This window comes from Mesoplodon bidens (assembly GCF_964165515.1).
Source record: "Mesoplodon bidens genome assembly, chromosome: 1".
Taxonomy (NCBI): Eukaryota; Metazoa; Chordata; class Mammalia; order Artiodactyla; family Ziphiidae; genus Mesoplodon; species Mesoplodon bidens.
Genome location: NC_138176.1, coordinates 36348885 through 36371671, shown reverse-complemented (window position 1 = coordinate 36371671; position 22787 = coordinate 36348885).

The following is a 22787-nucleotide window of genomic DNA, read 5'->3' as shown; positions in this document are numbered from 1 at the left end:
TGACCCAAAGGCCTTCAACATTTCTAGCTCTTGCTGGGATCTAGACACACTGGGCTGGGGACTGTATGGGTGGTGAAGGCTGTGCTCTTGGCTGTGGCTATGCTGTGGGAAGGGCAGTGCATGATACAGGACAAGGGTCAGTTCTCCTCGAAGCCCCCCCACTGCCCTATCAAGTATCATCTGTCCTCAAGACAACTCCTTCTTCAGGCAAAGAGGAGGGACTGACTTGGGTTCTACTCATTCTCCTCTCCTAGATACTTTGGAACCTCTGGGACCAATCACCTCAAGGCCAGAGAGAAGGCAGCACCTCAAAACCTGGGCATGGGGCTGAAACCAGTAGGGCTGCCCAAGGAGAAAATTTGCAAATGGCCAGGCCTGAGAAATAAGATGACTAAGAAAGGAATCCAAGGAGACAGGGCATCAACTTAGAGATTTACCTGTGCTCACAAGCAGAAAGCAGAGGCTGCATAACCACAAACAGGGCAGAAGAAGGCAGAAACCTGACAGTTCGAGTCAGACATGGAGCAGACAGAGGCAGGCTGGCCAAGTGGGTAGTGTGGATGGTTCAAGGCAAACCTTACAGAGCCCAGATTTCAGCCCTGACAGCTCTGTGTGAAATTCTAGAACACTTCCATTGGCTCAGACCAAGGTCCTAAAAGAGCAGCTCCTCTGGAGAAGAAGGACCCCATCAGTCACTCTTGGGAAAACGGCATTCAATTTACAACACTGATGAAGCACCAGTGCATGCTGGGACCTGCGCCAGGCACTGGGGTACAGAGGGAATGAGATGACCTATTCCTGTCCTCACAGAGGACATAGCAGGAATTGGAGACAGTGCACTAGTGGTTACAGATGCACTGAGCATTGCACAGAGTCCACTTAGCAAGAAAAAACGTTTTTCATCGCTTCTCTACTCAGTTCTTTAATGAAGAGAATTGAAAATAGATATCAGATAGAAAACAAACTTATGGTTACCAAAGGGGATAGCACAGGGGGTGGAGACAAGTTAGGAGTTTGGGATTAACATATACACATTATTATATATAAAATAGATAAACAACAAGGACCTACTGTATAGCACAGGGAACTATATTCAATATCTTGTAATAACCTATAGTGGAAAAGAATCTGATAAAAGCAACTGAATTGCTTTGCTGTATACCTGAAACTAACACAACATTGTAAATTATACTTCAATTTTTTTAATGGTTAAAAAATTTTTTAAACAATTTTTAATTTAAAAAAATAGATGTTAGATATAGAAGCTATCCAACCCTAGTCTCGTGAGAGATTTTTTTTTTAAAGATAATTTTAAGGGGAGCCTTCATGATAGTGACTTCATGGTGGTGATTTACCCTAAACATTCCCAAAGTTGCTCAATAATTGAGGTCAGTTTTATCATCCATGAATACCTAAATCCTTCTTGAGCTTTACCAATTTACTGCTTGAGTCTATTCTACCGTTGCAGGGTTAAATAGTGCTTCTAGGGCTTCCCTGGTGGTGCAGTGGTTGAGAGTCTGCCTGCCGACACAGGGGACACGGGTTCGTCTCCCGGTCCAGGAAGATCCCACATGCCGCGGAGCGGCTGGGCCCGTGAGCCATGGCCGCTGAGCCTGCGCGTCCGGAGCCTGTGCTCCGCAACGGGGGAGGCCGCAGCAGTGAGAGGCCCGCATACGTGTACCGCAAAAAAAAAAAAAAATAGTGCTTCTAGTCTCTCAGACTTTACCTCTCTCTGTGGGAGAATCCTTATCTCCTCAGTGTATCTTCCCCCAAAAGCTGCCCCCTTCCCTTCACCACTTAGTTCTTCTCCCTTGAATTTTTTCTAGCCCCATTAGGTCATTCTTGAGAAGGGTGGTCAGAAATGATAGAAAACTCAGTTTTGTTGCCAGTACCCTTTGCCAGAATCTGCCCACATACTCCCCCGGCCAGGAGCAGTCCCTGCCCTGCTTGCCCCTGCAGGCCCAAGAAGGCCATGGCCAGTGCCTGCCCTACAGGAAGGAACCCTCATCTATAACGCCTCTCTCGTGCTCAGGTGACTTTGTTTGTAAAGCTCTTTCACAGATATTTTCTCATTTGATATAACAATCTTGAGAGGTAGGCAAGGTAGATACTAGCATCTGCATGTTATAGAAAAGAAAACAAAGGTTCAAGAAGTTTAAATTAATCGCCCAACGTCATCAAACTATCAGTGGCAGAGGCAGAAATTGAACTTGAGTCTCCAGAGCTGTCCTGCCCCATCCATTCCCATTGTTTAACCCCAAGGCCACTTGCTCCAATTTCTAATATCTGCCTCAGATCTCCTCATTTTGGTGCAAACCTTGCATTCGGAGTCCGTGAAGCTCCAGGTGAGAATCGCTTCCTCCAGCGGCCTCGGAGGAAGTGATTACCACATCTGAGAGACTGACCCTCCCCATGCCTCTTCGGGTCGCCAGCTTCCCAAGAGAAGAGGGGAGAAGAGGTCAAGACCATTTCTAATGCTGCTGATGCTCTGAATAGTGACATCTCAGCACAAGTCCCCATTTCTGCGTGACACTAAGCCATGCCCACAACAATGCTCAAAAAAAGTTTGGCAAATGGATAGGAATTCTGCTGTTTGCTTGTTTCCTAGCTCACTCCCTTATTTTGCCTTCTGGCTCATAGGCTCTTTAAACTTGATTTTAGAAATTTCCAACAAATAATTCCACCTCTTTCAATTTAGAGACCATGATATGACCTATTTCTTATGACCGTCAGCATTGTTTCCAAAGAGTACTTAGTGTGTGCACAAAATACTAGAGGCCCCTTTTATTCAAGCATATGATCAAGGCTTTCTTTTTTCTTTTTTTTAAATAAGTTTATTTATTTATTTTTGGCTGTGTTGGGTATTTGTCGCTGTGCACGGGCTTTCTCTAGTTGCGGTGAGATGGGGCTACTCTTCGTTGTGCATGGGCTTCTCATTGTGGTGACCTCTCCTGCTGCAGAGCACAGGCTCCAGCAGTTGTGGCTCGCTGGCTCCAGAGCGCAGGCTCAGCAGTTTTGGCGCACAGCATCAGCTGCTCCGCGGCACGTGGGATCTTACCCGACCAGGGAGCGAACCCATGTTCCCTGCATTGGCAGGCAGATTCTTATCCACTGCGCCACCAGGGAAGTCCCATGATCAAGGCTTTGACAGAGCAAAGGGGACCTACAGGTGCTTAACCCAAAAGGGAGTGAGGGTGGAGGAGAAGTGAGATGAGCCAGGGAAGGTTTCCAAGAAAGAAACATTGGCTGGACCAGTCTTTAAAAATGAGTAGCCAATATCAGAAATATGTTTTATTTTAGCGTGAGTTACCATTACTGTGTTTGTTTATTGTAAAGATGGACATTTAGCATTCAGAGCAGTTTTTAATATAAAGTAATTAAAAAATGAGCAGCCAAGAAGGCAAAGAGGGGAGGATGTTCTAGACAAGAGGGTGTGGCACATGCAAAGGCACAAAGTGTGAGAGTTTATGGCACTTTGGGGAACTACATGAAGTCTGGCGTGACTAGAGGGCAGGCTGGGATGGGACGGTGCTGGGAGATGATGGGCCTGGGCCAGGTAAGGCAGAGCCTTGTGTGCTGTGCTGAGGTGATGAGGCTTCATACTGAAGGGGATGGGTAACCACTGAGAAGTAAACATAATATGATCGGATTTGTGGAAACACTCTGGCTGCATAAGGAGGATGGATCAGAGAGGAGCTAAATCTATTGAGAGGCTGCTGCTTTCAGCTGGGTGAGAAATAACCAACAGAATTATTGAATGATGCACAGTGTCTTAGAAGACCAACACTGGAAGGGATCTTGCCAATGGATCATCTTGTCCAAATGCTGTTTTAGAGATGAAGTAGGGGTGGCACTGCCTCACCTGACCCACTTATTAGTCCTCTCTTCCATGAGTGTGTTCGTCTGCTAGGCATGCCATAGCAAAACACCACACACGGGGTGGCTTAAACAACAGAAATTTATTTTCTCACAATTCTGGAGGCTAGAAGTCCAGGATCAAGGGGTCGACAGATTTGCTTCTCCTGATGCCTCTCTTTCTGGCTTGCAGATGGCTACCTTCTCTCTGTGTCCTCATGGCCAGCCCTCTGTCTGTGTGGTCTGCATTCTAATCTCTCCTTCTTATAAAGACATCAATCATATTGAATTAGGACCCATCCTAACGACCCCATTTTAACTTAATTAATGCTTTAAAAGCCCCATCTCCGGGGCTTCCCTGGTGGCGCAGTGGTTGAGAGTCCACCTGCTGATGCAGGAGACACGGGTTCGTGCCCCGGTCCAGGAAGATCCCACATGCCGCGGAGCGGCTGGGCCCATGAGCCATGGCCACTGAGCCTGCGCGTCCGGAGCCTGTGCTCCGCAAGGGGAGAGGCCACAGCAGTGAGAGGCCCGCATACCGCAAAAAAAAAAAAAAAAAAAAAAAGCCCCATCTCCAAACACAGTCACGTTCTGAGGCTCTGGGGGTTAGGACTTCAACGTACAAAGTGAGGGGAAGGGACTCAGATCAGTCCTAACAATGAGTAACAAGAAATTGTATTCCTAGATGCACAGGGGATGGATGTTATGACAGGCATCTGGGTGTTAAAGAATGAATTCATGGCAGAGATTGGGAGAAAGGGAAATCCAAGCAGAGTGAATAAATGAGCAGCATCCATCCTGGAATGTCCATCATGACAAAGTCCCTTGAGTCATAGAGCCCACGTCATGAGCAGTGTCGCATCCATACTGATGATCATTCATCCCGCTCCCACCCAAGTACACAGCACCAGTCGGCCAGACATCTCTTCAGTGGGTCACCTCTAGTTTATTATTTGTACAGCCTACACGTTGGTGGAGACCAGAAGTGAGGGCCTCTTCCAGATCACTGAGGAATGTGTTAAGTTGTCTCATCATCTTCGCACTGATCCATAAAAGAATCCCAACACCAAATTAATACTCTGCAACTGTCCCCATGGTGGAATACTATGCAGTCATTATATTGTGCTAATCCCAATGACAATGGGGTAAGGCTCACAATATAGTATTAAGTGAAGAGACATGATACAAAGTTGCATTATAACTTTCACACTGTTAAAAAAAAAAGACTGGAAGACATTTCAAGAAGTTACCAATAACAGTGGTCTCTGAGAATGATGAGACTGACATATCTAGTTTTACAAATTTTCTATAAATTTATGTGAAAAATACATTTAACAAAGTTTTAAACTTCGATCCACAATAGTCACGTTTGCATATGCCCTTTGTTTCCTAGTACAGTGTTACAAAATACTCTGGGTGCTTTAAGTTTCTAATGAAGTTCACTACCAAGACAAAACATGTCCTCTCTTCCATAACAGTTTCCAAAAAATCAGTTTCTGAGTTTTTAAAATGGAATTCAAGGCAAGTGTTATAATATTTCTTTGTGTTCACCTATTTACACAATAAACTCATTCTAGAAAATTTGAAAAATAGAGACAAACACAGAGAAAAAAGAAAATCACCTAATCTGACTCCACAAACATTTTGGTGACTTACTTTTCTATGTAAAACTGTTTAATGGGAGCAAACTACTTTATAAGTTGCTTTTTTACTTATCAATAAATTATAGACATTACTCCATACATCCATTATTCCTACACATCATTTTTATGACTGCCTACTATACCATTGCATAGCTCTATCTTACTTTAGTTAACCAAGTCACCTTTGATGGAAATGTAGGTGGGGGTTTTTTTTCTTTCAGTCACAAATTAGACTGTAATGATAAAGCATATGTCCATGATTATTTCCATAGAATAAATTCCTAGCAGTAAAAATGCTGAATCAAACTCATTTGAGACTTAGGATATATATTGCCTAATTACCCTCCAGAAATGTACTCATTTACCCTCTCAGGGTGCCTATTTTTCTCACGAGTATTGAATATCATAATTTTAAAAAATCTTTTTCAATTTGAAATGGGGCAAAATGACATGTTATTACTTTATGTAAAATACTTTTTGAACGTCTAGATAAATTTTGTTCATTGGTTTGCCTATGTACATTCACTTATTTATCCCCTCAAAAAGCATATTTCTCCAATGTTCTATACTTGTCTGTTTAGTGTCTATTACATGCAAAACTCTTCACTAAGTACCTTTTCACAGTAGGTTATATTTATTTTATGCTACTGACCCTATACTTTATCTGTGATTCTACCATTTTGCCAAGAATTACAGTAAGAATAACTTACTAACCCATAATTCCTATGGTAACCTCTGGAACTTCCTAATAGATGTGTTATGTTGCTAATCCACCAGATAGCTGGTAACCTTTAGTAATGTTAAGGTTTATATTTTAGCCAATGGTCCCACAGTTTTACCTCCAGAAACACCTGGGTGGATGCCATATGCTCAAGTGATTTATTTACATCTGAATTATCATTTTGTTCTAGAACATTTTGTGCGTGCATCATCATTTGACATGCACCATCTGGCTTGGCTTGGCAGCTACTGAAATTAATTTAAGTGTCCAGCATCTTGTCTGACATGCCATTGCTGGAGTGCCTCAGAGACACTAGACAAAATCATGTGTGGAAAAAAATGCCACCAAAGGGAATGGAAGTCAAATTTAAGGTTAAAAAAATTAGTAATCATAATACGGAAACGTCCTAAAATCCAATACTGTCTTCATTTACTAATCTGGAATCAATGGATTTAATTCAGTAATAGGAAAGTCTCTTCAATGCTTAAAGCATATATTAATCAGACTTCTCTCAGGAGAATGGAGCTCCTGCCAGATGGTTCAATGGAGATAAGTTAATACAGGGAACCAGTTATAAAGGTATTGGAAAAATTGAGCAGCTAAACAAAGGACAATGAGATAACCCAGCAATTCACAACAGCAGGGAGTTGTTATACCATATTATCAAAACCCAGAAGCCAGAGCTACAAAGCAGAAACTGGAAACTCAAGACACCCCCTGATGAAATACCCTGGCTTCTCCTTTTCTTTTTTTCTACATTCTCCCTCCTGGGCTCTCCATCTGGAAATGCAGACAGAAACCAATTGGCAAGGAAGCTTGGGGAAATGCAATCTACAAGGGCAGTCCTGCTGGGATTTAGAGCAGAGCAAAGGAAATAGATATGAGATCTCAGATCAAATAAGTGGTGAGTGGCACAGGGCACCAGCAATGAGCTAGTATTTGGCCATGAAGAGGTTACTTCTCCTCTGCTCATGAAAGATTGCCCAGTGCCTCAGTCTCTCCAGATATTCACATTTATTGCTCTTCAACTCTAGCTTCCCCATGAATAGGTCCCCACACCAGCCCCAGACCCACTTGTACTTCCCACTCTTAATCTCTGTTTGCACCTTGACCAATGTCACATTTCATCATCTTTGTCCATAGAGGTTGATCTAGACTCTGACCAGCTTTGAACTCTGCCGTGTGCCTCTGCAAAGGCTCTGGACTTTGAGCCAATATCCAGACTTGTGACCTTTGTCCAATCCCATGGATCTGTCTGCACTTCCCAATTCCAGTTTTTCTTTCCCAAAATCAATGGAGCCATAAATAGAGGTTCAAGTATATTAAAATCATAATGGTAACTAATGTCATGAGTAAAAACTCATCTGCTGGGCTTCCCTGGTGGCGCAGTGCTTGAGAGTCCGCCTGCCAATGCAGGGGACGCGGGTTCGTGCCCCGATCTGGGAGGGTCCCACATGCCGCGGAGCGGCTGGGCCCGTGAGCCGTGGTCACTGAACCTGCGCGTCCGGAGCCTGTGCTCTGCAACGGGAGAGGCCACAGCAGTGAGAGGCTCACGTACCGCAAAAAATAAGAATAATAATAATCTGTATCTATCAAATATTGGAGGAGCAAGGAGGGAATATGGGACAGGGTGAGCTAAATCTTCATCTGATGCAGGAGGTTAATATGTAACATTTAAAGTTGATAAATGGAGATGGAATTATATGTGCATATAAATTAGACAGCTGGAAGTAGCCAACATAATTTTAAACACAAACAACTAAAAAAGAAATAGGATGGTTGCCTTTGGGCAGTGGGGCTTTAGAGGAAGGTGTAAAACAAGGGTTTTGCTATTCATTATAAATGCTTCTGTATTCTTTGATTTTTTTTTAACCATCATAATTTCTGTACTCAGACTTTGCACTTGCTGGAATACTCTTCCCCAGATATCCACATGGTTGGATCCCTCAGTTCCTTTGGGCTTTCCCTAAGCACGCTATTGAAAATAGCAACGTCCATCTCCCCATCCTGTGTTTTCTTTCCATACCACTTATCACCATTGAACATTCTATATAATTTTCTTATTCATTTTGCTTCTTTTCTGTCTGCCCCAATTACAATGTAATCTTCATAAGAGCAGGGGCCTTGTTTTGTTCACTGATAAATACCATCACCTAGAACAGTGGCTGCTACTGTTGATTGACTATATGAACAAATTGTGTGTTGTGTGTGTCTGCATGTGTGTGACTATATGAAAAAAAGTTAATGACCAATAAGTCTATTTTTTTTTTTCTTTGCGGTACACGGGCCTCTCACTGTTGTGGCCTCTCCCATTGCGGAGCACAGGCTCTGGACGCGCAGGCTCAGCGGCCATGGCCCACGGGCCCAGCCGCTCCGCAGCACGTGGGATCCTCCCGGATTGGGGCACGAACCCATGTCCCCTGCATCGGCAGGCAGACCCTCAACCACTGCACCACCAGGGAAGCCCCAATAAGTCTTTTAGAAAAATCCTAATTTTTTTTTTTGCCTGTTTGTTTTTACTTTGTTATGTTTCACATTGAGATAGTTCTTGGAGAATTAACTATGCCTGAAGTTTTCCAAGTGGGTTACTCTTTTGTACACTTGTCCTTCAAAAGTTCCTCTGAGTTCAACCTAATGAAGCAACAGGGTGGTCCAAGAACAGGGAACTGACATCATTGGGAAAAAGTAAAGAAGATTCGCTGGCAGAACACTTCCTTACCCATGAGGATGAAGATTCCCCAGGGTGCTACCCAAGAAAAGAAACCTCAAAATGAGGGCAAACTCCATTGAGAAAGAATATAACCAAAAGAACATACTGTCTTAATGGGTGGTGGGTTTTGTTTGTTTTCTCAAATTTTTCAGTTATTTAAATCTAGATCTTCCCTGGTGGCGCAGGGGTTAAGAATCCACCTGCTAATGCAGGGAATGCGGATTTAAACCCTGGTCCGGTAAGATCTCACATGCCGCAGAGCAACTAAGCCCGTGCACCACAACTACTGAAGCCCGCGTGCCTAGAGCCTATGCTCCGCAGCAAGAGAAGCCACTGCAATAAGAAGCCCACGCGTAGCAATGAAGACCCAATGCAGCCAAAAATAAATGAATAAAAATAAATAAATTTTTTAAATAAATAAATAAATCTAAAAAGCTAAAGAATAAAAGGTTAGACAATCTTGTTAAAGTACAGGTCTTTTAGAGAGTCTAAAAACTACACATTTTGAGGACGTTAAATTCACTGTAACCAGTGTACTCTTACCCAGTTTCTTCTGAAAAGACAAGTAGTTCCTCACAAAGGAATCCACAGGTATTAACAGCAAAAACACCCACTCTCTTCAGTCCCTCGAAGGACTTCACCTGCAAGTTTGCTGCTGAGTCCTCTCACTGATTCGACTGAATTACTGGCACAGTCGATTCAGAATGCAGAGTAAGAGACCCTGGTCTGGGCTCAAGACCAAGCTCACCACTTACTGTGGTGTAACCGTGGAAAGATCTCCCTGCTCTGAGGACTGGCCCCAAGGTCCTCATCTCTGTGGCAGGTGTAATGGAACCTACTTCACAGGGTTTTAAGGGCTAGATGGGGTAAGGGGCGTAAAATGCTTGCCACAGTGCATACAGCATAGTAAGTGTCAATAAGAAGCAGGTATTTTTATGATTGTTATCATTTTGGGGGGTAGCTACAGTCATTTGTGAAGTTAGGACATGTCTCTCAAAAAACAAATAAATGTTGGATTCTAAATTTGATTTCATACCCATCACCTTTCCAATACATTCCTCACAAATTGCTAGTCCTTATAACCCTTTAAATACACATGTTTAAGCTTTAATTACATGACTCTTCCAGAATAGAAGATATACCCTTACCTTTGACACACACACAAAAATTTTGCCCCGTAGTGGTAGGCTTGTGTTTTGTTGGGAAAACATGTGTTATAGTCCCATATGCTTTGCTGTTAGTTCTCATGCTGTGCTCACTAAAATTTTATACTTTAGGATGATTAACAGATCTCTATTGACTAGTATTCTCTGGGTAGTGGTTAGATTTTAAGATGACCAACATCTAGGTTTGGATTTCATCAGGCTGGCTGAACATTACTCAGAAGTTTGACTTGACCAGAAATTTCTAAAAGGAAAAGACTACTACCTCTTGCTTTCTCTTTCCAGGGGAAATGTGAACAGTTCAGTTTACCAACTCACAGACTAGACAAAGGCCCAGGTGCCCTAAAATTAGAGTTTCCAGGTAAAATAAGAATGCCCAATTAAATCTGAATTTCAGATAAACAATAATTTTCAGTATAAGTATGTCCCAAATATTACATCACTATCTGAAACTCAAATTTAATAGGCATCCTATATTTTTATTTGCCAAATCTGGCAACCTACCCAGAGCACAGAGATAACCATTGACCTCACACCCCTCCATCATGGAGTTAACTTCCCTACTAAATTTTGAGTTGCCTGAATTGGGCCCTGCGTGTTTTGGTCCTTGTGCCTAGCACAGCATAGTTGTTTAATGAATGTGTCAGGAAGGAAGGAAGGAAGGTAGGAAGGAAGGGAGGGACGATGGATCTAGTCTTTGAAGACTCAGCGAGGGTCAGACTGTCAGATAGCAACACCAGTGCTGCTGCCCTGAGCCCAGCAGCTGCTTGACCCCAGCTTCTAATCATGTAACTTGTCCTGATTCCCAGCATCCCTATAGACAAGACAAATAAAGGCAGGTGATCTGAACTGTACAACCCATACACTTCAAGGGTGATAATAAACAGCACTGATACTGGTCCACCGTGCTAAACACTCAATAGGGAATAGAAGGGTCCAGATAGAACTGAAGAAGGGACCAATGCTGCTTAGTTCAAGGTCATTGTTGCCAACCAAAAGTACCCATTCTCAGCATGGCCGGATCATCCAGCTTTTCAAATGAAGCCGGAGATCCATGCGTTTATGTGAAATCTCCCAGTTTTTAATTAAAGACAACTAATTCAAAAATTGTTTTATTAATATTTTATGGCCAAATAAAACACACTTGCAGGCTGAATTTGGCCCCCAGCCCTTGGTTCACATCTATGGACTTTGTAACTCAAATTTTCTGTCTCTGCAGAGTTGCCGGTAAGTTCATAAACTATTTTGATTGAAGTTGCTGCTGTACTAAATAAGTAACTTGAAGGCATCACACCACTTTTGTGGCTATTTAGTTCAATTGGTTTTAAAATAGTGTTGAAGAGATTAAGGACAAAAGAGCAACCATCCTATTTTTATAATAACACATTTCACTCTCAGTCTTGACCAGTCCTCCCACCTACTCATGGCATTGGTTACATCAAGCCAAGAAATGGGGAAAAAAAATAATATACACACACACACACACACACACACACACACACACACATAGCTGGTGCAACATAAATCCATCCTAATTCCTGGAGAGCCAACCCAGAGTATGATCTTTGATCATCCTGAAGTCATCTAAGTTGTTACCCTAAAGATCATAAAGTTTTAAAATATTTAAACTACTCCAATGAAGCATTTTCAGATCTAAAAAAATTTTTTCATATTGTCCTATGCTTTCATTATGGTTTTAATTCCTCTATTGCCTATTTTATCATTTTAAACATACTTTTTATAGTATCTTTCAGCTTTTTGATGTCAAATATAACACCAATTCTCTTGTTTGGTCTGTCAACTCTCCCTCATGGAGTATTTCTTCCTTATGTGTTTGTGTTTTCTCCTGTGAGCATATTTTTAGCAGGGATTTTTTTGGGGGGTGGAGACATGCCTATGGAAATCCCATGTATCCTGTTACAGAAGTGTTGCTACAGGGAAATTTGGTATTTTCTTCTACAAATTTCACTGAGTTACCTTTTTAATGTTCTCTCTTGGATTGAAGATTCTGGGACTACTTGGGTAAATATAAATTTGAACGCCATTTACACAATTCACATGTCTGGGTCTCTGATTTCTCAAAGGCAGAGAAATGTTTTAGATCACTTCCCTAAGTGAGCAAACTGTTCCTAGTCCTATTTTACTAAAGATGCAGCCCTGGAAGCGTTCTGTCTCTAAGGAGAGCTCTCAGATTTAGTTTCATCTCTTACAAAAGCCCAAGGCCACACCTCTGTCCTCAAATGAACATAAATATTAAGTCCCCAGTGACTAGTCCCTTTGGTCTATTTCCAGACTAATATCTTTCTGAGCCATTGTAGCACCAGATCTCAAAGTCACACATCTGGCTTCACATTTCCTCATTGGCTTTGGCTCCCAGGGAATTCTCTTTCTTCATTTTGAGCTCGGGTATTGCATTTAAATTTTTTGTTTCAATATTTTGTCCTGCATTTACACGTGCTTGGAAGGAGGAAAGAAGATAATACGGGCTATCTCAGTAAGCCATATCCCTAGAACCCAGAAAATATATTTTTATAAAGTTTTCTATTAAATGGAAAGCATACATTATCTTGGCAAAATTCTTATCAGAAAATGTTGTTTCCATTTCCCAAATAACTTTGGTTCATTTCCCCAGCTGAAATTTCTTTTTTGAAAGTAAGTAGTGGAGCCAGAATTGGCCATATGTTGTATATAAAATTTTATTAACGGCCTTCTTGGTGTATTGTTTTTATCTTAAAACATTAGATAATTACCATTTCCTGTATCATTAAAAATTCATTCATAAAACCCTGATTTTGAGGACCTGTGTATTATTTCACTGCATATCATAATTTGTTAACAATTACTCTATATTGAACTTGGATATATTTTCCAATGTTTTATATAAATGATACTATGATGATTATCATCATATTTAAATATTTGTTCACTTTTTTTATTATTTCCTTAAGATATATTCATAGAAATGTCTTTACTGGGGAGTTGCATTAACTCATTCAAGCCTGTGTACTACATGGGAAATGACTGTTTAAATTGTATCACTGCCAAGAACCGAACTGGCTAATGTGCAGGCAGTAAGAGAATGATTAGCAACTACCCTCCAGTAAACCACAATTTCATAAGATTATTGTTTGTTTTACAAAAAGTTGTCTCTTGATTGCAAGTCGTTAGGAACCAATGATAAAGAAAACCCTAGATGGGTTTCACAAGTGTGTTTAAATTTCACAAGCTTTGCCTATACCATCAGAAAGCCAAATGCAGTTTGCTGCTTTCATGCAATCTCCCAACTTGCTTTTCAAAGACAGCCCTTCATTTCCTGCTCCACGTTTCCAAATGTCATCAGTCTATAGGAATCCAAATCGAATGCCATTTCCTTCAGGATCCCACCTTATCAGGAGAAAAAGATGCCTGATATCACCCTCCTCTGCTCTCCCACAGCGCTTACTATATTCTCACAACATCAAACACTGTCCACTCTGTCTTACAGTTGTTGTGCCCATCTCCCTTACTCAGCTATATGCCTTAGGAACAGGATCTGTTTTTCCCCATTTTATTAAAAAATAATTGACATATATCAGTGTATAAGTTTAAGGTATACAGCATGATGATATGATTTACATGTATTGTGAAATGATTGCCACAAAAGGTTTAGTTAATATCCATCGTCTCATAGAGATACAATAAAAAGAATGGGAAAAAAATTCTCCTTGTAATGAGAACCCTTAGGATCTACTCTTTTAACAACTTTCCTATGTATCATACAGCAGTGTAAACTATAGTCATCATGTTGTACATGACATCACAAGGACTTATTTATCTTGTAACTGTAAGTTTGTACTTTTTGACCACCCTCCTCCAATTCCCCCTCTCCCCCACCCCACCTCTGATAATCACAAATCTGACCTCGTTTTCTATGAGTCTGGTAACTTTTGTTTTGTTTTGTTTTGTTTAGATTTCACATGTAAGTGAGATCATACAGTATTTGTCTTTCTCTGTCTGACTTATTTCACTTAGTATAATGCCTTCAAGGTCCATCCATGTTGTTGCAAATGGTAGGATTTCCTAGATTTTTATGGATAAATAATATGCCACTATTCCACTCACAACTTCTTTATCCACTCTACCAATCAATGGACACGAAATGTTTCCATGTCTTGGCTATTTTAAATAATGCTGCAATGAGCATGGGGGTGCAGTTGTCTTTTTGAGTTAGTGTTTTCATTGAGGACAGAATCTTTTTTATAATTTATTTTATTGAAGTATAGTTGATTTACAATATTGTGTTAAGTTCTACTGTACAGCAAAGTGATTCAGTTATACGTATATATATTGGGTGGGCCAAAATGTTCATTCAGTTTTTTCCGTAAGATAGCTCTAGTAGCACTTAGTTGTCTCTGACGTCATTCGAAACAATTTTGTTAGATTGTATGTGACAGCTGTCATGTCAACGTGCATTTTAAAAAAGACATCAAAATTGGTGAATTTTTGTGTAGCCATTTTAATATTGACGATGGAAGAAAAAAGCAACATTTTCGACATATTATGTTTTATTATTTCAAGAAAGGTAAAAACACAACTGAAACACACAAAAAGATTTGTGCCGTGTATGGAGAAGGTTGCTGTGACTGATCAAACATGTCAAAAGTGGTTTGCCAAGTTTTGTGCTGGAGATTTCTCACAGGAGGATGCTCTACTGTTGGGTAGACCAGTTGAGGTTGATAGAGATCAAATTAAAGCAATAATTGAGAAAGATCAACGTTATGCCACTTGGGAGATAGCTGACATACTCAAAATATCCAAATCAAGCACTGAAAATCATTTGCACCAGCTTGGTTATGTGAATCGCTTTGATGTTTGGGTTCCATATAAGTTAAGTGAAAAAAACCTTCTTGACCATATTTCTGTTTGCGATTCTCAACTTAAATGTAACAAAAACATTCCATTTTTAAAACAAATTTTGACAGGCAATGAAAAGGGGATACTGTACAACAATGTTGAACAGAAGAGATCATGGGGCAAGTGAAATAAACCACCACCAACCACACCAAAGGCTGGTCTTCACCAAAGAAGTTGATGTTGTGTATATGGTGGGATTGGAAGGGAGTCCTCTATTATGAGCTCCTTCCGGAAAACCAAACGATTAATTCCAATAAGTACTGCTCCCAATTAGACCAACTGAAAGCGGCACTCGACGAAAAGTATCCAGAATTAATCAACAGAAATGCATAATCTTCCATCAGGATAACACAAGACCGCATGTTTCTTTGATGACCAGGCAAAACTGTTACAGCTTGGCTGGGAAGTTCTGATTCATCCGCCATATTCACCAGACATTGCACCTTCAGATTTCCGTTTATTTCAGTCTTTACAAAATTCTCCCAGGACTTCCGGGGAAGATGGCGGAAGAGTAAGATGCGGAGATCATCTTCCTGCCCACAGATACACCAGAAATACAGCTACACGTGGAACAACTCCTACAGAACACCTACTGAACACTGGCAGAGGACCTCAGACCTCCCAAAAGGCAAGAAACTCCCCACCGACCTAGGTAGGGCAAAGCGGAGAGATTCCCACACAGAGGATCGGTGCCGACCGGCACTCACCAGCCCGAGAGCCTTGTCTGCTCACCCGCCGGGGTGGACGGCGCTGGAAGCTGAGGCTCGGGCTTCGGTTAGAGCGCAGGGAGAGGACTGGGGCTGGCGCCGAGAACTCAGCCTGAAGGGGGCTAATGCGCCACAGCTAGCCGGGAGGGAGTCCGGGAAAAAGTTTGGACCTGCTGAAGAGGCAAGAGACTTTTTCTTCCCTCTTTCTTTCCTGGTGTGTGAGGAGAGGGGATTAAGAGCGCTGCTTGGAGGAGCTCCAGAGATGGGCGCGAGCCGCGGCTGAAAGCGCAGAGCCCAGAGACGGACGTGGGACGCTGGGGCTGCTGCTGCAGCCGCCAAGAGGCCTGTGTGCGAGCGCAGGTCACTGTCCACGCCGCCCTTCCGGGAGCCTGTGCAGCCCGTCACTGCCGGGGTCCCGGGATCCAGAGACGGCTTCCCTGGAAGAACGCACGGTGCGCCTCGGGCTGGTGCAACGTCACGCCGACCTCTGCCGCTGCAGGCTTGCCCCGCACTCCATGCCCCTCCCTCCCCCCAGGCCTGAGTGAGTCAGAGTCCCCAAAGCGGCAGCTTTAACCCTGTCCTGTCTGAGCGAAGAACAGACACCTTCCAGTGACCTAAAAGCAGAGGCGGGGCCAAATCCAAAGCTGAGACCCAGGAGCTGTGAGAACAAAGAAGAGAAAGGGAAATCTCTCCCAGCAGCCTCAGAAGCAGCAGATTAAAGCTCCACAATCAACTTGATGTACCCTGCATCTGTGGAATACATGAATAGACAACAAATCATCCCAAATTGAGGAGCTAGGAGTCACTGCTGTGCCTCTGAGGTGGGAGAGCCAACTTCAGGACACTGGTCCACAAGAGACCTCCCAGCTCCACATAATATCAAACGGCGAAAATCTTCCAGAGATCTCCATCTCAACACCAGCACCCAGCTTCACTCAACGACCAGCAAGCTACAGTGCTGGATACTCTATGCCAAACAACTAGCAAGACAGGAACACAACGCCACCCATTAGCAGAGAGGCTGCCTAAAATCATAAAAAGTCCGCAGACACCCCAAAACACACCACCAGACGTGGACCTGCCCACCAGAAAGACAAGATCCAGCCTCATCCACCAGAACACAGGCACTAGTCCCCTCCACCAGGAAGCCTACACAACCCACTAAACCAACCTTAGCCACTGGGGACAGACACCAAAAACAATGGGAACTATGAACCTGCAGCCTGCAAAAAGGAGACCCCAAACACAGTAACATAAGCAAAATGAGAAGACAGAAAAACACACAGCAGGAGAAGGAGCAAGATAAAAACCCACCAGACCTAACAAATGAAGAGGTAATAGGCAGTCTACCTGAAAAAGAATTCAGAATAATGATAGTAAAGATGATCCAAGATTCTATTTCCAAGATCCAAAATCTTGGAAATAGAATAGACAAAATGCAAGAAACAGTTAACAAGGACCTAGAAGAACTAAAGAGGAATCAAGCATCGATTAAAAACACAATAAATGCAATGAAAAATACTCTAGATGGGATCAATAGCAGAATAACTGAGGCAGACGAACGGATAAGTGAGGTGGAAGATAAAATAGTGGAAATAACTGATGCAGAGCAAAATAAAGAAAAAAGAATGAAAAGAACAGAGGACAGTCTCAGAAACCTCTGGGACAGCATTAAATGCACCAACATTTGAATTATAGGGGTTCCAGAAGAAGAAGAGAAAAAAAAAGGGACTGAGAAAATATTTGAAGAGATTATAGTTGAAAACTTCCCTAATATGGGAAAGGAAATAGTTAATCAAGTCCAAGAGGCACAGAGAGTCCCATACAGAATAAATCCAAGGAGAAATATGCCAAGACACATAATAATCAAACTGTCAAAAATTAAACACAAAGAAATCATATTAAAAGCAGCAAGGGAAAAGCAACAAATAACATACAAGGGAATCCCGATAAGGTTAACAGCTGATCTATCAGCAGAAACTCTGCAAGCCAGAAGGGAGGTGCAGGACATATTTAAAGCGATGAAAGGGAAAAACCTACAACCAAGATTACTCTACCCAGTAAGGATCTCATTCAGATTTGACAGAGAAATTAAAACCTTTACAGACAAGCAACAGATAAGAGAATTCAGCACCACCAAACCAGCTTTACAAGAAATGCTAAAGGAACTTCTCTAGGCAGGAAACACAAGACAAGGAAAAAGACCTACAATAACAAACCCAAAACAATTAAGAAAATGGGAATAGGAACATACATATCGATAATTACCTTAAATGTAAATGGACTAAATGCTTCCACCAAAAGACACAGATTGGCTGAATGGATACAAAAACAAGACCCATATATATGCTGTCTACAAGAGACCCACTTCAGACCTAGAGACACATACAGACTGAAAGTAAGGGGATGGAAAAAGATATTCCATGCAAATGGAAACCAAAAGAAAGCTGGAGTAGCAATTCTCATATCAGACAAAATAGACTTTAAAATAAAGACTACTAGAAGAGACAAAGAAGGACACTACATAATGATCAAGGGATCGATCCAAGAAGAAGATATAACAATTGTAAATATTTATGCACCCAACATAGGAGCACCTCAATACATAAGGCAAATACTAACAGCCATAAAAGGGGAAATCGACAGTAACACAATCATAGTAGGGGACTTTAACACCCCACTTTCACCAATGGACAGATCATCCAAAATGAAAATAAATAAGGAAACACAAGCTTTAAATGATACATTAAACAAGATGGACTTAATTGATATTTATAGGACATTCCATCCAAAAACAACAGAATACACATTTTTCTCAAGTGCTCATGGAACATTCTCCAGGATAGATCATATTTTGGGTCACAAATCAAGCCTTGGTAAATTTAAGAAAATTGAAATTGTATCAAGTATCTTTTCTGACCACAATGCTATGAGACTAGATATCAATTACAGGAAAAGAGCTGGGAAAAATACAAACACATGGACGCTAAACAATACACTACTTAATAACGAAGTGATCACTGAAGAAATCAAAACGGAAATTTAAAAATACCTAGAAACAAATGACAATGGAGACACGACGACCCAAAACCTATGGGATGCAGCAAAAGCAGTTCTAAGAGGGAAGTTTATAGCAATACAATCCCACCTTAAGAAACAGGAAACATCTCGAATAAACAACCTAACCTTGCACCTAAAGCAATTAGAGAAAGAAGAACAAAAACATCCCAAAGTTAGCAGAAGGAAAGAAATCATAAAGATCAGATCAGAAATAAATGAAAAAGAAAAGAAGGAAACGATAGCAAAGATCAATAAAACTAAAAGCTGGTTCTTTGAGAAGATAAACGAAATTGATAAACCATTAGCCAGACTCATCAAGAAAAAAAGGGAGAAGACTCAAATCAATAGACTTAGAAATGAAAAAGGAGAAGTAACAACTGACACTGCAGAAATACAAAAGATCATGAGAGATTACTACAAGCAACTCTATGCCAATAAAATGGACAACCTGGAAGAAATGGACAAATTCTTAGAAATGCACAACCTGCCAAGACTGAATCAGGAAGAAATAGAAAATATGAACAGACCAATCACAAGCACTGAAATTGAAACTGTGATAAAAAATCTTCCAACAAACAAAAGCCCAGGACAAGATGGCTTCACAGGCGAATTCTATCAAGCATTTAGAGAAGAGCTAACACCTATCCTTCTCAAACTCTTCCAAAATATAGCAGAGGGAGGAACACTCCCAAACTCATTCTACGAGGCCATCATCACCTTGATACCAAAACCAGACAAGGATGTCACAAAGAAAGAAAACTACAGGCCAATATCACGGATGAACATAGATGCAAAAATCCTCAACAAAATACTAGCAAACAGAATCCAACATCACATTAAAAGGATCCTACACCATGATCAAGTGGGGTTTATTCCAGGAATGCAAGGATTCTTCAATATATGCAAATCAATCAACATGATACACCATATTAACAAATTGAAGGAGAAAAACCATATGATCATCTCAATAGATGCAGAGAAAGCTTTCGACAAAATTCAACACCCATTTATGATAAAAACCCTGCAGAAAGTAGGCATAGAGGGAATTTTACTCAACATAATAAAGGCCATATATGACAAACCCACAGCCAGCATCATCCTCAATGGTGAAAAACTGAAACCATTTCCACTGAGATCAGGAACAAGACAAGGTTGCCCACTCTCACCACTCTTATTCAACCTAGTTTTGGAAGTTTTAGCCACAGCAATCAGAGAAGAAAAGGAAATAAAAGGAATCCAAATCGGAAAAGAAGAAGTAAAGCTCTCACTGTTTGCAGATGACATGGTACTATACATAGAGAATCCTAAAGATGCTACCAGAAAACTACTAGAGCTAATCAATGAATTTGGTAAAGTAGCAGGATACAAAATTAATGCACAGAAATCTCTGGCATTCCTATATGCTAATGATGAAAAATCTGAAAATGAAATCAAGGAAACAGTCCCATTTACCACTGCAACAAAAAGAATAAAATATCTAGGAATAAACCTACCTAAAGAGACAAAAGACCTGTATGCAGAAAATTATAAGACACTGATGAAAGAAATTAAAGATGATACAAATAGGTGGAGAGATATACCATGCTCCTGGATTGGAAGAATCAATATTGTGAAAATGACTCTACTACCCAAAGCAATCTACAGATTCAATGCAATCCCTATCAAACTACCACTGGCATTTTTCACAGAACTAGAACAAAAAATTTCACGATTTTTATGGAAACACAAAAGACCCCGAATAGCCAAAGCAATCTTGAGAACGAAAAATGGAGCTGGAGGAATCAGGCTCCCTGACTTCAGACTATACTACAAAGCTACAGTAATCAAGACAGTATGGTACTGGCACAAAAACAGAAAGATAGATCAATGGAACAGGATAGAAAGCCCCGAGATAAACCCACGCACATATGGTCACCTTATCTTTTTTTTTTTTTTTTTACTTCTTTTATTTATTTATGGCTGTGCTGGCTCTTCGTTTCTGTGTGAGGGCTTTCTCTAGTTGCGCCAAGTGGGGGCCACTCCTCATCGCGGTGCGCGGGCCTCTCACTATCGCGGCCTCTCGTTGTAGAGCACAGGCTCCAGACGCGCAGGCTCAGTAATTGTGGCTCACAGGGCTAGTTGCTCCGCGGCATGTGGGATCTTCCCAGACCAGGTCTCGAACCCGTGTCCCCTGCATTAGCAGGCAGATTCTCAACCACTGCGCCACCAGGGAAGCCCTGGTCACCTTATCTTTGATAAAGGAGGCAGGAATGTACAGTGGAGAAAGGACAGTCTCTTCAATAAGTGGTGCTGGTAAAACTGGACAGGGACATGTAGAAGTATGAGATTAGATCACTCCCTAACACCATACACAAAAATAAACTCAAAATGGATTAAAGACCTAAGTGTAAGGCCAGACACTATCAAACTCTTAGAGGTAAACATAGACAGAACACTCTATGACATAAATCACAGAAAGATCCTTTTTGACCCACCTCCTAGAGAAATGGAAATAAAGACAAAAATAAACACATGGGACCTAATGAAACTTAAAAGCTTTTGCACAGCACAGGAAACCATAAACAAGACCAAAAGACAACCCTCAGAATGGGAGAAAATATTTGCAAATGAAGCAACTGACAAAGGATTAATCTCCAAAATTTATAAGCAGCTCATGCAGCTCAATAGCAAAAAAACAAACAACCCAATCCAAAAATGGGCAGAAGACCTAGATAGACATTTCTACACGGAAGATATACAGACTGCCAACAAACACATGAAAGGAGGCTCAACATCTTTACTCATTAGAGAAATGGAAATCAAAACTACAATGAGATATCATCTCACACCAGTCAGAATGGCCATCATCAAAAAATCTAGAAACAATAAATGCAGGAGAGGGTGTGGAAAAAAAGGAACACTCTTGCATTTCTGGTGGGAATGTGAATTGGTACAGCCACTATGGAGAACGGTATGGAGGTTCCTTAAAAAACTACAAATTGAACTACCATATGACCCAGCAATCCCACTACTGGGCATATACCCTGAGAAAACCATAATTCAAAAAGAGTCATGTACCAAAATGTTCATAGCAGCCCTATTTACAATAGCCCGGAGATGGAAACAACCTAAGTGTCCATCATCAGATGAATGCATAAAGACGATGTGGCACATATATACAATGGAATATTACTCAGCCATAAAAAGAAACGAAATTGAGCTATTTGTAATGAGGTGGGTGGACCTAGAGTCTGTCATACAGAGCGAAGTAAGTCAGAAAGAGAAAGACAAATTCTGTATGCTGACACATATATATGGAATTTAAGAAAAAAAAATGTCATGAAGAACGTAGGGGTAAGACAGGAATAAAGACACAGACCTGGACTTGAGGATATGGGGAGGGGGAAGGGTAAGCTGTGACAAAGCAAAAGAGCGGCATGGACATATGTATACTACCAAACATAAGGTAGATAGCTAGTGGGAAGCAGCCGCATAGCACAGGGAGATCAGCTCAGTTCTTTGTGACCGCCTGGAGGGGTGGGATAGGGAGGGTGGGAGGGAGGCGCAAAAGGGAGGGGATATGGGAAATATGTATATGTATAACTGATTAAATTTGTTATAAAGCAAAAAAATAAATTAAAAAACACATAACATTGTTGTTCAACTATACTCCAAAATAAAATAAAAATTAAATAAAATTTCCAATTAAAAAAAAATTCTCCCAATAGAAAAAATTTCAATTCTCTGGAAGACTGTAAAAGGTACCTAGAATGGTTCTTTGCTCAAAAAGTTTAAAAGTTTGGGAAGATGGAATTATGAAGTTGCCTGAAAAATGGCAGAGGGTAGTGGAACAAAAGGGTGAAAACGTTTTTCAATAAAGTTCTTGGTGAAAATGAAAAATGTGTCTTTTATTTTTACTTTAAAAACTGAAGGCACTTTTTGGCCCACTCAATACATTCTTTTTCATATTCTTTTCCATTATGTTTATCAGGATATTGAGTATAGTTCTCTGTGCTATACAGTAGGACCTTGTTGTTTATCCATCTTATATGTAAT